Below are 16,539 nucleotides of genomic sequence, written 5' to 3' on the forward strand. Positions count from 1 at the left end.
TCCCATGGGGGAACATCAGCAGCATCCAGCACGGATTTAGGAATACACATTTTCAATCCACAGCCACCATTCGCATTCCTTGTCCGATGGCCACACCTGGGATCAGGATTGGACGTGCAGGAAGCTGCCAATCCCAATCCTACACCCTGTCCATGGATGTGTCTAGCCTACGAGCACAGGCTCTGTTCCTGGGAAAGGAAACCAGTATTTTCAATAAAACACAGCCTCTCCTCTGCAGGATGCAGCTCTCTGCATGTATCTGCTAACAACATCTCAGTATTTCTCCACCCCCTCCCCATGTTTCTTCTTTTTGTCAAACTCTCCAGCATTTGTTCTGGGATCTAATTAAGGTCCCTTATCACCATGGCAAGAGGGGGGCAAGGTCTAACAAAACAGCATTAATGAACCGATTGTTTTCGCTGGGCACATACAGAGTTCTAATCCCCAAGACTGGAACATATCTACACTTGGAGAAAAAAAATTAAATCTAAAGGAGTCTGTGTTGTTTACATTTTTTGCAAGACTTGAACTAGAAGCCCTGTAAAACTGGCATAATCCAACAGCACCTCAGAACTTCTTCTTAATGGGAGTTTTATTCTGCTTAGGACAGGCAGCTTCATTTTGTTTCCTCTTCTGAGCATATGCAGAAGTCTCGCTCCTACCATCTGACTCTCCTTCCAAGAGATGAGCTTCCCGTAAACTTCATTAGTTAGGTGCCATTTTATAGGTAATTCAGAACCTCTTCCCACCTTTCTGGGTTATTAAATCTATTAACATTGCAGGATATTGTTATGTAAGTACTGCTCATCTCCATTATGCAGCAGAATTAGACAAGAGCGATTAGAACCAAGTTTGCCTTGTTTCATCTCGTTCCCTGGGTGAACTCAGGCACCAGAAGCCAAGAAGATAACCTCCAGGGGATGCAGTTTTGATACTGAAGGGAAAGACAGCAAAGAAAAACCAAAGAAGTCCACGAGGGGAAAGAAACATGGGTATTTCAGGTGAGGCTTGTAAGGGAGAAGGTAAAGTGTTTCCTTGCCCTGCAAGAGCAAATTCTTCACTCCTCCCAGCATTCATCTCCTTGTTCTCTCCCTTCATCTTCAATCCAACTTCCAGTAACATCCAAGGATTATAATACTACCTACAGTCAACCTAGATCACCCCTTGGAAGGATCCCCTCCAAGAAATGCCTCATTGAAATTCTACAGATAATGTTCCTCTTAACTCTACCCCCTCCTGCAACTTGCTCCCCAGTCACCTTTTGAGGAAACTGCTAAAAGAGGTTAATTTTTGGACAGTCCTGGCCACCAAGTGATCTGCAGAATGATTTCTCCACCTTTCACTAGAATAGGAGTCTTGAAAATAGAATCAGGAACCTTTCAATTAAGCATGAGAACTCCTCTATGTCATCCAAAGGGGAAGAAGTTTTACAGCCCAAGCTTAGAAGGTTGCCTCCTATTCACATCCTGGATAATAAGACATATACTGAAAATCTGACTCTCAAATGCAGGATAAAATGTAATATTTTACCAAGCTGGATGCATACTGCAAGAGCCTTGGGATACCACACATAAGCAACAGGAAAAATGCAAGGAAGAAACTCCAGCAGAAGAGGAACTAAATTTCTTTTTACTAAAAGAAATCAAGAAATATTTTTAAAGCAGTACTGAGAGACTTCTTAAACACACTTTTCAAACTTTAAGTGATTTTCTCAACACTCCTGGGAAGCAAACACATCCATATTAATAATCCCATTAAGCAAGTGGGGCGAGCAGGACAGAAAAATGATGGCTCTGTTATAGGGCCAAGAGAGAAGTCAGCACTGGCTCAGTGACACCTCCTGCACATTTGAAATGCAAACCTACTTCCCTTGCCCACTGTTCTACTGCCATCACACATTTTGGAAAATTAGAGCCAATGCCAGAGGAGGACAGCAACTTCAGCCCACTGCTTCAGATCCCATCCACTTGACAAATCCCTGCCCAGCTTGGTCAGCTGCCCTTCTGGACATGGAAGTCTCTCCTAGTGGGAGTCCTTCTGCTCAGGAGAGCATCACACAATGCAAACAGAGCTCATCACATGGTGTTTGCTCTGCCATCCTCTCTGCAGGAGAGGATCATGTGCAACAGTTGTGATGTTTTTTACTAAATGCACATTTGCAGGCAGCGTGGGACAACAAGACCGTAAGGTAAGGCTGGTAGGAACACAAACACGTGTTGCTATGTGTTTATGTAGATGGCAAAGAAACACCCCTCACATCCAAACCAGAGCTGGGTTTGCTCTTTTCTCCCATCTCATGGCCCCTCTGGCCTGAGCAGCATTTGTTACTCCATGCAGGTTTGAACAGAGTGGGTTAAGACAAAGTTTGGCCATGCTGAGGAAGCAACACTGCCAGGCACAGGCTTGATGGTAAAGCCCTCAAATCTCCTGGCTCTCACATGCACAAGGCACTCACTTCCCTGCAGATAAAAACATTGAACTCCACTCAGAATTAAGCAGGAGGCTGACAAAATGAAGGCAAACTTGGCTGGGATGCAGCGAGCTACAGCACAGTGGGGTGCACCCCGTTTTTCTTCCCCCCCCTCCCCACAGTCCTGCCTGAAATGCTGAGGACTCTGTAGAATCATTTATGTTGGAAAAGACCCCCAAGATCATCAAGTCCAACCATTAACCCAGCACTGCCAAGTCCACCAGTAAACCATGTCCCCAAGTGCAACATTTTGAAGGTTGACTCCAGTAATGAGAGTGCTCAACCTAATTTTATTTCAGGCACACCTGTAATGAAACTACTTATTACAATATGTAATTAGTGGCTAACTTTCCAAAATAAAAATGGTCATGAAATTCAGAATCAGGTTATTCATCTACAAACCAGTAATTTTTTTGCCCAAGCTCTCCTCAAATATAAAACCACTTACATTGACAAATGCCACAGAATTACAGCTCTGACCTATTGGGTAAATAAAGTCAATGTGATTTAAAATGATTCAAAGTGCTGGGAGCTGGACCTGGTGATCCTTGTGGGTCCCTTCCAAACCAGGATATTCTATGGTTCTCTAAAATTCCAGAAATCCTATGCTTACTGAGACTCTCTGCCCTGCACATACATTCAGAAACGAAATACATTACAGAGAGGTAATAAACAGATTTGTAATGGGTGTCACTTAGCCCTGTCAGCTGCGCTGATGAATAACACTGTTAACATGGATCAGATCGCCCACCACCTACCATCACAGGCTTCCCCTGTCCAAGAGCCACAGAACTTCTCCAATTAGCTGCTCAGAACTAATTGTCAGATGCAATTTTCAGTCAGCAGTTTCTTCTCCCTCCTTAACATACTCCTTTTGCAGGCACTGCCCCCAGCACCAGCCTTGCTCAGCACCCTCCCTTCCACACTCTGGCATGTCCCACACCTAATCTCTCCTCACAGCTTCTGAGCACAGCTCTTCCAGGCAGCTGACATTTAAATAAGCTCTGTATTGACTTTCCTCTGCTGTACCTCGAGTCTTCCTTGTTTTCCTTATGTTCATATTCCAACTCTGCTGCTGTGCAGCTCCTTCCGAAGGTAATGGAAGTGGAGCTGGACTGATAATCAATAAATACCTTCACCCTGCAATCCCTCAGGGGCTGAGGCCAGAAGGAGATTTCCCTCTATTCCCATGCATATTCACTATTTTGGATAAACTTCTAAAAGGCAGGGAAAAGGTTTTTTTCCCAAATCTGCAGCATGTTTCAGACAACACTAAGCCTGTGAACTTTCCTTTAACTCGCACTAAACCGATACAACTTTTAATTAAAAAAGTAATTTTGAAAAATTGCTTGTGCGGTGCGGAAGGTGATGTTCAGACAGCATCACTGATCCCTGGAGTTCTGCAGCCTTGAGTTTAATAAACTGAATTTTCAAAAGTAAACACAGCTTGCATCAGCACGAACCTTCTATTTTAGCCGAGTATTTTCCATCCTTTCCTTGCTTAGCCAGGAGAGGATGTTCTCAGAGCACCACACACTAAACGCTGCATGGGTGTCACTGGACTGGAAAGGGAGAGAATTCCCAGCCCCTGGAGCTGTGCTCCCCTGCCAGGTGAGGAAGCCTCACCTCTGATGGAGCAGTCAGGTAGGTGAGACATCTCCTGTCCCACCCAGCACCACCAGAGCTGAGGAATGAACTCACAGCCCACCTGCTTCTTGGGGAAGAAAATCCCAGGCCCAAGGAGTGCCAGAAGATTTACACCCGAGCCTCTGCAATCCTACCCTAATGCAGCACCTTCTGCCTCCTCCAGCTTCAGCATTTATAATTTATAATTCACGATTTATTTTGCCTAATTTGTCATTTCCTGTAGGAGGTCATCCAGCAAGGGGGAGGGGCAAAGGGCAGGACAAAACCAAAATAAAAATCAACCCAAAATATCTTGCCCTAGGCAGAACCAAGTCAAAAACACTCTCAGGTTTCCTTCAGTTTGTTTTTATAACTGTTCACCTGGTCTTTTTTCCCCTGCAAGTTCTTTCAGAAGAATCATTTGAATTATCTTTACTCCACAACTTCAAAAAGATGCTCCATGACAGTGGCTGTCATTTCTCCCTTTTCTCTCCTCTTTTCCCCCTATCAATTTATCCAAATTATCCCACTGCCCAGCCCATAGCACAAACAAGGGTGGGAAGCCAAGATCCTTGGGTTCAGCTCCCAGTTCCACTCATAGCAGGTCATTGATTTCCCTGTGAGCTGCTTTGCTCCTCTGTAGAGCAGGGAGAGGTGGGCTGTGCAGCCTTATCCCTGTTTATAAAACAAATACTCTGTGAATCCAGGCATGCTGTGCTGATCTGAAACACCAGGCATTCTGTTAGTATACATAAATAAATATAAATACAGCATCTACCAGTTTCACTCTACTTATCTGCAGTTTTACTATTTTAAAACTTTTAATGTTGTTAGAAATGCCAAAAGGAGATGATTTCATGTTCTCATGCCTATTCCACCAGGAAATGCTAGGCCTGAATGCAATTTTTTCCTTCTGCTGAAACTGTACTTCTAACTGTATTTTCTCAGTCAAACCTTCATAAAAAAGCAACTTTAAAGGTGTTGTTTGCAGCTGCAGTGAAATAAACACTTTAACATTCAGCACTACCCATGCTGAGCGAGGTATTATACCATCTTCACATCCTTTAAACTCGGAGCACCACTGCTGATTATCCTGTAGAACTTAATTCTGGAGAGCGTTTTATTAAATATGCATTTGGATTTGGTCTCAGTTCCACAAAATATTGAATCGTGTGCCTAAACATTAAGTACCCCACCAAGTTTGGATTTTAGGCTGGCTGGTAACACACACAACAAACTCCAGAAGATAAAACAGGTTCATTCTTTATCTGAAGAGCTCCACTCCACAGATCAGCCTTTCAGAGATGTGCCAGCTTCAGCTCTAACTAGCTCTTCACACTTTTTTAAAGACTAATAGGCTTCACATATTCATCTCCAAAGGGTATAAATTCCCTTCCTCTCTTTCCCTTTTAAATATGTCAGGCAACATTACAAAAAAATAACATCTGTGCCACAGTTATGCAATAAGCAGCACGATAACCATTAAACTGCACTTTCGAGAGAGTGGGCTGAATGGAAAAAAATAAAACAACAAAAAGAAAACAGGGAAAAAAAAGTTCAGAAGTTCACCTTTAAACCTTGGGATCAGGCAGGGTTTCAGCACTACCACTCTCCTTTGCTTATTCAAAACTCCCTGTTTTGCTGTCCTTCTCCATTGATGCCTCATGGCTGTTAATGGCAGCTTGAATATACATGCCATGAACTGCAAAAATGGATTGAATCTGGCTGGAAAGGGTTTAAACATTCACTAAGAAGATGAAGGCTCCCAAAAGTGGTTTTAGTATGTGTGTACATTTTGCCAGAGTATACCAACAGCACTATACATTCTTTTCTTGCAACACTTAGCAAGCCTTCTCTTTTCATAAATATAGGTCAACAGAGCTAAACTCTGTTTTTGCCTCAACTCCCACTTTAAATGCATAAAAAATTAGATTTTTAGGGAGCAGAATGAAAGGAATGGTGTATTTCATGCTATTATATAGCCAGCCAAGGATCCCAAAGGGTTTGTTTGGGCTTTAAAAACAAAACAAAAACCCTTGGCATTTGTCAGACTAAAACCATTTTTCTTTGGTCTTTGCACAACCATCCTTTCCAGATTTGAATAAATAACATCAAACAAATTATTCTGACTTCCATTACCATGCAATGCACAGAAGTTGTTCAAGGATAGAGCAGAGTGTAAAGCATTTGGGAACTCTGAAGAGGACCTGGAAATGCTCATTCCAACCCCTCCACTCCCCTCTTGTTATTTATATTTAAGCAGCCTTATATTGCCCCAAAAAGAAATTATTCTAACAGCCACAGATAACAAGTTTAGCAGCCACCACCACAGGGTATGGCTGTACCCATAAATGCATGGAGTGGGATGAAAGTATTAACAAAATGACAAAAATATTGATTAAACTCTGAGCTATACATCAAGTTTTCAACCTGACCCTCCATTTATTGCCCCTTGCAAGTGTAGGTGTGATTTAACACAGCCCCTTCAGCAAATGCCCAGGCCTAACTGAATAACAGAATATAATATAATACCCTTCAATATAATTATGAATTATATAGATACAATGTCTTTTATATATATTATGTAAAGATAGTAATTCCCTTAAACTCCCTTTTGTTTTGACATCAGCCCAGGAATGCAGGATGAGAACTCCCAAGTAATATTGTCAGCTGCAGATTTCAGATATATTTTGCAGATATTTTATGTTTACTGCATGTTGCAATGGGGGACATTACCCTTCTGCTCTCACACGAGATTTAAGGCACAAGACAGTCATTAAGCATTCTGACACAATATTTGGATTATACCATGAACACACTCACTAATCACGATGCAGATGAAGATTTTTTCGTACCACATTGGGTAAAAAAAGCTTCAAAATACAATTTAAGCAGCATTTTCCTCCTCTCCCCATCACTTTCACTGAAATGTCACAGCAGCAACCCCTTCCTAGGAGCCAGCCTTCCTCCATTCCTGCTCTTGGCTCTTTGCTGTCACTGGGAGGGTTGGGGCTGTTTTGTTCTTAGTCTCAAGGCACTCATTTCACAGAAAATCCCCTCCAAACCACATGCTGCGGTTGAAAAGTTAATCCAAGATGCTTCCAAACTCACCCTAAACTAGCCTTTAGGAAGTCTTGAACTCATCCTAGTGAGGAGCCCAGCACACACATCCTGCATAGAGGTGAACACCATAAACAAGGGAGGAAATTGGATGTAGTTTATAGGGGGAAAAAGCAGAGAGAACCTGAGATACCAGGATTTGCTTAATGGAACCTGTAATTCCATACAGCAGCAATCAGAACCAGGAATTCCACATAAAAGCAACCATTTAACAGCCAACACATCAGTCACCAGCTAACTCTAGCTCCAGCTCTGCATCACAGCCAATGCCCATCGTTCCTGCAAAGCCAAAAGTGCTTCCAAAGAGTGAAATCAGCACTAGACCCTACTGATAATTAAGCACCAGATTTTAAACACCCCTTGCTGAAGAAGGAAGAACTGTAAGTAGCACGTGGTTCTCAGCTCAACACTGTATAGGGACATCAACTATAACCTGAATGTAAATCCTGAAACACAACTTTGTGCTGCCTAAAACAGCCATAAATTGTGATGCTGAGCGATCAAGCTAATCAAAAATCCACTCTTTCAAACCAGAGACTCCTTGGAAATACAGTGGACTGCCCAGCCTCTCATTCACCTCCCCAAAAAGAAGAGATTTTTAACTGCTGATGAGGCACCATTCAAACCCAGCATGCAGCAGGCAAGGAATGAGCACAAATTAACAAAAAAACCCAGTCACAATAAACCAAACTCTTTTTCCTGCAGTACAAACTCTCTCCATCCAATGATAAGCTAACCAGACAAATAAGACAATTAAGTGAGTGAAGGTTACTGGGTTAGGACAAATCATTTGTTCTGCAGGAGGTTTCAGCTGACGAGTTCCTCTGCATTTGCCATGCCTGGCTGGGCTAACCCCACGTGGCTCCTCTGCTTCACATCAACTCCTGGGCTAGAAATGGTCCTAAATTCCACTGTTGTACATTAGCCATGCTGCTTGTGTCATAATCCACTGAATTCCTGCACAAGCCGGCAAGGAACGCTCCATGTATTTCAGAATGAATCTATCTCACACACACCAAGAATCTGAGACAAGTCACTGCATGGACAGGTGATTTCGGTACAGTAGATTTTCTTCGAGGCAGACATAAACAAACCACGGGAAATTATCGTGTGCTGCTCCCTACAGAGCCAGTGGAGTCAGGGAGAGAGGGGTTTGCTTGTTTGCTTTAATAGGAGCTGAAAAATCGTGGTCAGCACCGCTTTCCCTTCTGGTCTTCCCAAAAATTCTACCCATCTTCCCACATTAAAGAACTATCAATGCAGTTAACCTGCCTATGTAATGCTGGTAAAAACATTACACAAAAAACCCCCCACGTCACAACTTTTTGTAGCTAAAATCATCCCACTCCCCAACAGTCTTCTTCAGGCAAATGAGAACAGTGACCACCCTGAAAAAGGCAATTTTCATTTTTCCCCTCGAGGTTCAGAGGGAGCCAAGATTACTAATTGCTCCATTCCCTGGAGCAATATGAAACAAGACCCAGTATCCATCTGTACTACCACTGAAATACCAGCATGACCCTTAAATTCATATTCAGAGTATTAAAACATGACCTTGCAACGCTACCAGAAAAAAATGCTGCTTGCTGGCCAAACAGACAGCAGATTCACTGTGCACTGGTTAAATTCCCAGCCAGCCCCTTGTTCCCATGAAGCAGTTCAGTATTCCTCTGAAGTTATTCAATAACTGTGAAGGTCAAGTATTGTCCTGACTGGCCAGTCACAAACAAACCCACCTTTCATGTGGACCTGTGCTTCAGCCACGGAGTAAAACCCCAAACAGAGGGGGAAAAGGACAGGAAATCAAGCCAAGGGTCCACACCTGCTCCACAGAGCACAGCTGATGCTTGCAGAGGGTTTAGCTGACCCAGCAAGAGACCTGAAAATTGGGGCCAATGCAGTGGATGGGAAAAAACTATATTTTTTTCATGTGTAAAACTTATAGTTTCAGCTAAAATACGCAAAATTTTTAAAAAGAGCTTCAGTGGCACTTCTGAAGAATAAAAAAAAAAAAAAAAGACTTTGGAAGCTTTAGATTTGAGGCTTCACAAGCTTCTTATGAAAAATGCAAGCTTTGAAAAACTTCTGAAGAATTAATATTCTTACTTTGGGCTCTTCTACTGCCAACGGACTACGGATGCTGTAACTAATAAAAAATAATTAATGCCAATAAACAGGCCCTTCATAAGGCTTCAGCTTCTCTCCTCCATCAAAGACTCAACTCATTCATTGGGACATTGTACAGGAAACTAAATCCGCACACAGAATTTGTCTTTCCTATGTTTGGTTCCTTTGTGCTGGAACTCATGTGCTGGGAAAAGGTATCTGATTTTTTTTTAATAAGGACACAGCTCCAAAAGCAGCCCCAGAGCACAGCACAGACCTCACCTGGAATGGACCTGGGAAAGAGGTGGCAGTTTGTGCACCAGCCCTGCAAAGGGCCCAGGTCTCAGGCTGGGAATGAAACAAGGCAGCTCCTCAGGTGCTCTGAGCACCCTGCATTCCACCAAGCCACGTCCTGGCTCTCCTGAGAGTCTGGTCATGTCCTGCAAGATCCACAAGAGCTGATTTTCCTGATGAACTCCAGCTGAGTGTCCAAATACCCTCAAAGGGTAACAGCCTCACAGCATCAGCCACCTTCTCACCAGCTTCAGCACGTCAGGAAAAGGACAGTGACAATGCTGGGTTTTAGTAGGTGAGGAGCTTCTTACTGCAGGGGAGAGCAGAGGTAGAAAATGCCTCAGCCGTTTGGCTTTATTTCAGAAATCCTGACAGTCCTCTCTCCCAGGGCCTCAGTGGAGCAGCTTGAAACAGCCCCTGACAGCAGCAGGGAACACCTAAAGCAGGAGGAGCCCTTCACACCCTGCACCAGCAAACCCACCACGAGGAGCCCTTCTGCACTACAGAAACCCCACAAAAGCAAGGGCAGAAAGCTGATAAATCGGCAAAAAAACCCTAACTGGGGTCAAGACCAGGCCTACAACCTCTGCTGCTCCTGCCAGCCTCAGTGACACACTGGAGACTGGCACTGCAACAGCAGCAAGGTGACACCAGAAGTCAGACCTCAAACTCCCTCTTAAGACAGAGGCACTTGTGGTCTAATGCCTGAGGAAAACAACAGCCACTGGCAGAGACAGAGATCACAGCCACGATAATGACAATTCAGAAAGGTGTTAAAACTGATGGGGTAAATTAATTAGCTGGGCTCCAAGCAGAAGCAGTGCTGTTGGTCCAGCAGACTGTGGTTCCACCTCCCCACAGGGCAACAGCCGAAAATCAAGACAAGGAGACAGATCAGGAACTTCCAGTGACACATCCACCCAGATTCTGAAGATACAGCACAAAACAAAACCACAGAAGATCAGTGAAAGGCAACAATTAGGCAGCAGAATTTTCCATCATGGGAGACTGTCGAGATGAGCTCGGATAAATTAAGCAAATCAGGCATCTCATAGTCAAATGCTTTTTTAAAGACAAACAAGGCTGCAAATATGAGCTCAGATTGCTGGGTATAAATCACCTTCTGAATACTTAAGGGTTAGAAGCAAACTCTGCCCAGGGAAAACATCCCCATCACTGCCCACTCCCAGATCTCTGTGCAGTTCCTCCAGCTCAGCTGGCACAGCCCCTGCCTGTGACTGGAGGGCACTGGGCCACATCCCTGGATTATTCACAGGGCTGACGTAGCAATGCAGACACAGATCCACCTCAGCCGTGTCACAGTTTGGAGACTGCACAATCATAGCTCAGCCCATGCGAGAGCAACAAGAGGAACACCTTCTGTACAGAAGAAATTCTCAAGATTTAAAGTTTTAACACAAGCTAACAAACGCCAGGGATGAAAGAAATCCTGGGATGAAAGATCTCCATGACACCTGCTTTGAATAAAAAGACATTGCTACAAAAATATCACAGACCTGCTGGTCTAGAGCCTTTGCTTCATGTCATTCCCCAGACATCAATTTGCAATAGAGGCACACAAAAGCAGCATTACACAGATTACATGCTACTCCCCAGACTGCAAACAAAATCCACCCAGCACTACCACCACAGTCCAGAGCAGCACTGCACCAAAGCCACTTCCCCTGGCTGCTCCTGTGAGGACTTTGCTAAGGATAAGGGTTCAACACTCATTTGCAGAGCTGACAGCTCCTCCTGCAAACTTCACTCTGGCTCAGCTTTCCCAAACAACTCCCCATTTTCCCTCTTGTCCACAGGCAGGTGAGCAGTGCTACCAACCCTTTGGCACTGACAGCAGGACAGGTATTATCCTCAATTCGTGCATCCTTCAGGCAAACCCCCACGCCTGGATGCTCAAACCAGTTCATCATCTTCAGCATCTGTAACCTCACTGCTTTCTACACAACACACAACATGCAGCAATTATTTAATGTTTTGTTGTAACAGCACCCAGGAGCCCTAAAATCAAAAACCAAAAAGGCTGAGATCCCACCATGCCTCTCACACCACTCAGAGGTAAGAAATCAGGTATGTCCCTGTGCCAGAACAGCCCAGACCCCTGCACAGGTGACAGGGGACACCATGGGTGCCTGTGACCAGCTCAGAGAAAAGAGGGAAGAGCAAGGCACCAACAAAACATGGTTTGCTCAGTTTTCTGCCACATGGCTCATTTACTCACTGCTGGCAGCTTCCACAAAATCAGGCTCGTCAAGCACCTGACTGTATACACAGGTAATGATTATAAAGCCAACTCAAGCGGGGCTAAAAGTACACAAAGATCTAGCAGAAAAATAAAAAAGTGCAATCCTCTCCCAGGTGGAAAACAGGACTTTGAACGCAACAGGTGGATTATATAACAATTATTTTGCTCCCAATTCTCAAAATATTTTTTTTAAATGCCCTCACAGACCAAAAGCTGTCATTACTGAGAAGCAATAGCAATTCTACTCTGTTTAACAGTCAACTACCCACCTCTCTCAGGGCCAAACACAAACTAGGCTACAGCAGCCTCTGCACAGCTCCCACATGAGGACTAGGGCAAGACCTGGAGCATCCATGGCTCTCCTCCCTGGATTCTGCCCAAGGAAAAGATTATTTCTTAATGCTGCTTTTTGTTTGCAACGGGGCATAAACTTCAAGGGGACGGTTCACTGCTGTGCCTGGGGAAAGCAGCACGGTTGGGTTATCACTCTGGTTACAATGGAAAAGCCTTAATAGCCCAGAAATGCACCGTGCATCGATGGTTTTGTCCCACATCCAGGATCCAACCTGAGCCAGACCCCTTTGTTTGGGAACACTTTCTCCCCAGGCCTGTGGCCCTCTTGGTCCTGCAAGCACATTTGAGTCTTTTCATATGTTCCTTTGCAAAGCAGGAAAAAGATACACACGTGATCCATCACAAAAACATCCAGGAGGCCTCACCATCTCAAAAGAGAAGGACACCACCAAAGCGCTGCCCCACACAGCCGTACTCACTGTCCCAGCTACGGAAGTTAAAACCCACTGGCCACAGCCTCTTCTCTTTTTTTTCAATCTAAAAGAGACTCCTCAGCATTCAGAACTCAACGTTTTAAGTGGGCTGCCGGAGCCTCGCCTCCAAAAGGCACCAGCAAACACAAAAAAAGGGAAAAACAAACCCACAGAAATGCCCCCTCCCTGCCCCCAGAGCTGAGGGAGGGCGAGGAGCAGAGAGGGAAAGGGGGACGAGGCACACGAGGAAGGCGGCCGGGTGCTCCCCTTTTCTGCCTCCCTTTTATTCCTGCTGAGTGTAGTAACACTTGAACTGGCTCTCTTTATTTGCAGCCGGATACGCGCTTTCAAAGATACTGTACTACTGTGTAGGCCAAGCAGGGACTCTCTTTCTTCCCTTGGTTAGGGCTTTTGGGAAAATAATTATTCACCAGAACTGCCATCGTGAACAGAGCAAGCTAAATCAATGTAGCTTTGTATGGGCCATTGCCACTGCAAAGCAAATACTCCATCAAGACATGGATCAGTGAGAATTTTATCACTAGGAATCCTTATGCACATCTTTGTGTATTTTTAATATCCACCTTATCGCTTGGCCTGCCCCCTCCTTCCCCATGCTCCTGCACCCCACCCTCCCCACGGATTTGTCCTGTGTCACTGGCAGCTATGGGGCTTGGCCATGAGATGTACATCAGCAAAAACATCTTAAATACACAGCTTTATTCTCCTTAAAAAAATTATAATAAAGCATCGGTGCAGAGCAGATTTATTCACTGAACAGGTTGATTTATTTAACAGACTTGACATACATCAAAACCTACTATAGGCTTACATAATTGTTATCCACTTAGCAGGTCTGGTTCTTTTGTCAAGTATTTGTTTTTCAAAAGTGATTCACTAAAGACTGCTGCTTTCTGCACAGCTCACATACCTTAACAAATGCAGTCTTGCATGGGGTATTAGCTGGAGTGACTTTAAATTGCATCCTACCTGCTTGAGCGCTGCCGCTATTTTTTCAGCCTCTGTATTATTCCCCTACTAAACCACACACACACCAAAAAAAAAAATCAAAATTCAAAACCAGAAAAGCCAGAGGCAGGAGCGTGTGTAGAGGCACCGAGAGCCCCGCTGGCAGCAGCGTGTGCCGCGGGCTCGGTGTTACCGCAGTACCACGCCGCTCCAGCGATGCCAGCAGGTACCTCCGGCGCGGCTCAGCCGAGTACCAGGATGTTGATGGCTGCACAGAGGTTTCGGGGCGGCGCGGGGCAGGGGGGACGAGCAAAGCGCCGGGCGGAAACGGGGGAAAACCTCCGGGAGGATTTAAGGACCGCGGAGCCGTTTTGTTTTCCCGCAAGAGGCTCGCCGAGGCCTCGGCTCGCACAGGCGCACCGCTCCCTCCGGCCTCACGCACCCACCCACGGCTCCCGGCCGCGGCTCCCCACATACGCACCCATCCTGCGCGGGTGCCCAGCGCCGGGCGGAGCGCGGCCGAGCATCGCCCGCGGCAAACCCATCGCCTCGGCGCTCATCGCCGGTCCCTCACGGCTTGTTTGGGTTCGTACATCACCCGGCGCATCGCTCGCTCGTCTCGGAGGCGAGGATCTCATCCCCCCCTGGCTCCAGCATCCTCCTCGCACACGCACACCGGGCACATCCCGCGGCTCGGGGATGGCAGCGCCCGGGTGCCGACCGCACGGACCCGGCGCTCCGCCGCCCGCCAGACAGATGGTTAATTACATTCACAGCCGCATTTTGCGCTGGGATAGAGTTTCAGACAATGAGCCAGTTTTATTTGATTAGCCAGTTCTCTAGTTTAATGCGCGCGGTGACAGCTACTCCCAGGGCTGGGGCTTATTTTTTTTTTTCCTTAAATAAAAATAAAAATCCCATCCCCCCTCCTTCATTATGTTTTTGTTCTGGCCGCGGCTGAAGTAAGCGCGGCCCCCGCGGCCGCAGGGGGGCCCGATGGGTCCCGCTGCCCCCGGGCCCGGCGGGGCGGCGCCCCCGCCCCGCGCTGCACCTGCCCGGGGGGCACACGGCGCCAAGTTGCCGCCCCCCCGTCACCTCAGACCACCCTCGCACACACGCACACCCCGCAACTTCCCCGCAGGCCTCCGCGCAGGCCGGCGCTGCCATCAGCATCCCCTCCTCCTCCTCCCCCGCTGCCCCCGCGGTGTGCCGGCGCGGGAGGGGGGTGTGTGCGTGCGTGGATGAAGCTCCGCGGCGGCGGGACTCACCTCGGCGCGGGGCCCGCGATGGAGCGGGGGTCCCCCGCCCGCCGGGCGCTGCCGGTGCTGCGGCTCAGCGCTGCTCCATGCGCCCGGGGCCCGGCGCGCGCAGGTGGACGCGCCCGCCCCCGGCCCCCGCCTCCCGCCGCCGGCCCCCGCCCCTTCCCCCGCCGCCGCCGCCGCCCCACGGACGGGCCCCCCGGCCCCGCGCTCCCTGCGCAGGGACGGGCGGAGCGCGGGAGGGAGGATGGGGGGCGGCGGCTCCCGCCTCGCCCCGCTGCCGCTGCCTCCTCCTCCGCCTCCTCCTCGCCGCCGCCGCCCCCCCCAGGCCTGCGCCCATTCAGGAGGTGCCGGGCAGCGCCGCCGCTGCCATTGTTCGCTGGGAGCGGGACCGGCTCCCGCCCGCTGCCCGCTGCCCGCACCCCGCACACACAGCCGGCCCGGCCCGGCCCGCCGGGAGCGCGCACCGCGCCCGCTCCGGCCATAAAGGGCGCGTGGCCGCCGGGCCCGGGCAGGTGCCGAACCTCCGCCGGGGCTGCGGGAAAATGGGGCCGGCGAGAGTCGGGGGGAGGCAGGGCAGGGCAGGCCGGCCCGGGCCGGCGGGCTAAGGGACAATGGGGCCGGGCGGGTTCACACCCCGCGCACGGCTCGGCCGGAGCCCGGCAGTGGAACTCGCTCCCCGCCGTGTCCATCCGGCTTCACTCTCCGTAGTGGATATGGGAACCACCTCAGGGCTTGCAGCAGCTTTTCCAATCTATTTCCATCATCGCGTTATTAATAACAGCATCTAAAACGGTGGTTTACCTTCAGCTGGCCATTAGCGGGAGGAGGCTGCCTCATCTCAGGATGGCTGAGGACTTGCCGAGATGCCAGGCACGCAGAGGGAAGGCAGGGACGCACCAGGCTGCCTTGTGCCGAGCAGGAGGGCGACTAACAGGCAAGGCAGGAGCCAGCATCTCCCGAGCGTGTGAGCTGATAATATCCTCCCTTCTCACAGGACCCCCAGCCCAGCTCCTGCAACCCTCTGTCTTTGTGACACCTCACATGTCCACCGTGGCCCGAGTTACTGCACTGAGGACTGGAGGAAACTTCTGTTATTTCATCTTCTGAATCAACAGAATGGTCTAGCAAATAGAAGGCAAGCCAGACACACCTATTTTGACTGCAGCTGAAGTAAAACAAGTTCGGTATTAGCCTTTAGGTTTATATAAGTTCACTGTGATGTTTAAAAGAGGTTTCTAGTCTTAAATTATCACTTGAGTTTACTGCCTTTTCATCTTAATGCATACAGGCTAAAAAATGATTAATATTTTCACCACTGAATTAGCTAAAGTATGAAGCAATTAAGTCCTTGTTCCCACAGCACTGGAGACCCCCATACCTGCCCTAATAAAACAGGAACATATGACAACATATGGAATGCTCTCAGAATTCAGAACACTTTACACATGAACCTTCAGCATTGCAAAATTAGGAACTAATCTCATTTGTTCTTCATTAACAGTACCCAGGATGTGCCATACATCACATGTGGATAAATTATTCATTTGTACTGTGTGAGGGCACACACTTGAATGGGAGTAGAAACAGAGACCAGCAGTAAGTGATTTAACTAAGGCCACAGAGTGAGGCAGTGTCATAGTTACTGGGAAGTAATGCTTCCCA

At 47.5% G+C, this 16,539-nt stretch overlaps 1 protein-coding gene across 3 annotated transcripts in view; it reads right to left on the reverse strand.

Annotated features, from left to right (window-relative positions):
- The window catches only part of NEXMIF (neurite extension and migration factor), a 161,693-nt gene extending 146,686 nt beyond the window's left edge, over nt 1-15,007 (reverse strand). For all 3 annotated transcript variants that reach the window (XM_085060048.1, XM_085060045.1, XM_085060046.1), the window contains exon 1: nt 14,884-15,007. The gene's annotated coding sequence lies outside the window, so the exon portion shown is untranslated. The remainder of the gene's footprint in view (nt 1-14,883) is intronic.
- Nucleotides 15,008-16,539: the final 1,532 nt, after the last annotated feature.

This window comes from Lichenostomus cassidix, chromosome 4A, assembly GCF_008360975.1.
Source record: "Lichenostomus cassidix isolate B80296 chromosome 4A, HeHo_3.0, whole genome shotgun sequence".
Lineage (NCBI taxonomy): Eukaryota > Metazoa > Chordata > Aves > Passeriformes > Meliphagidae > Lichenostomus > Lichenostomus cassidix.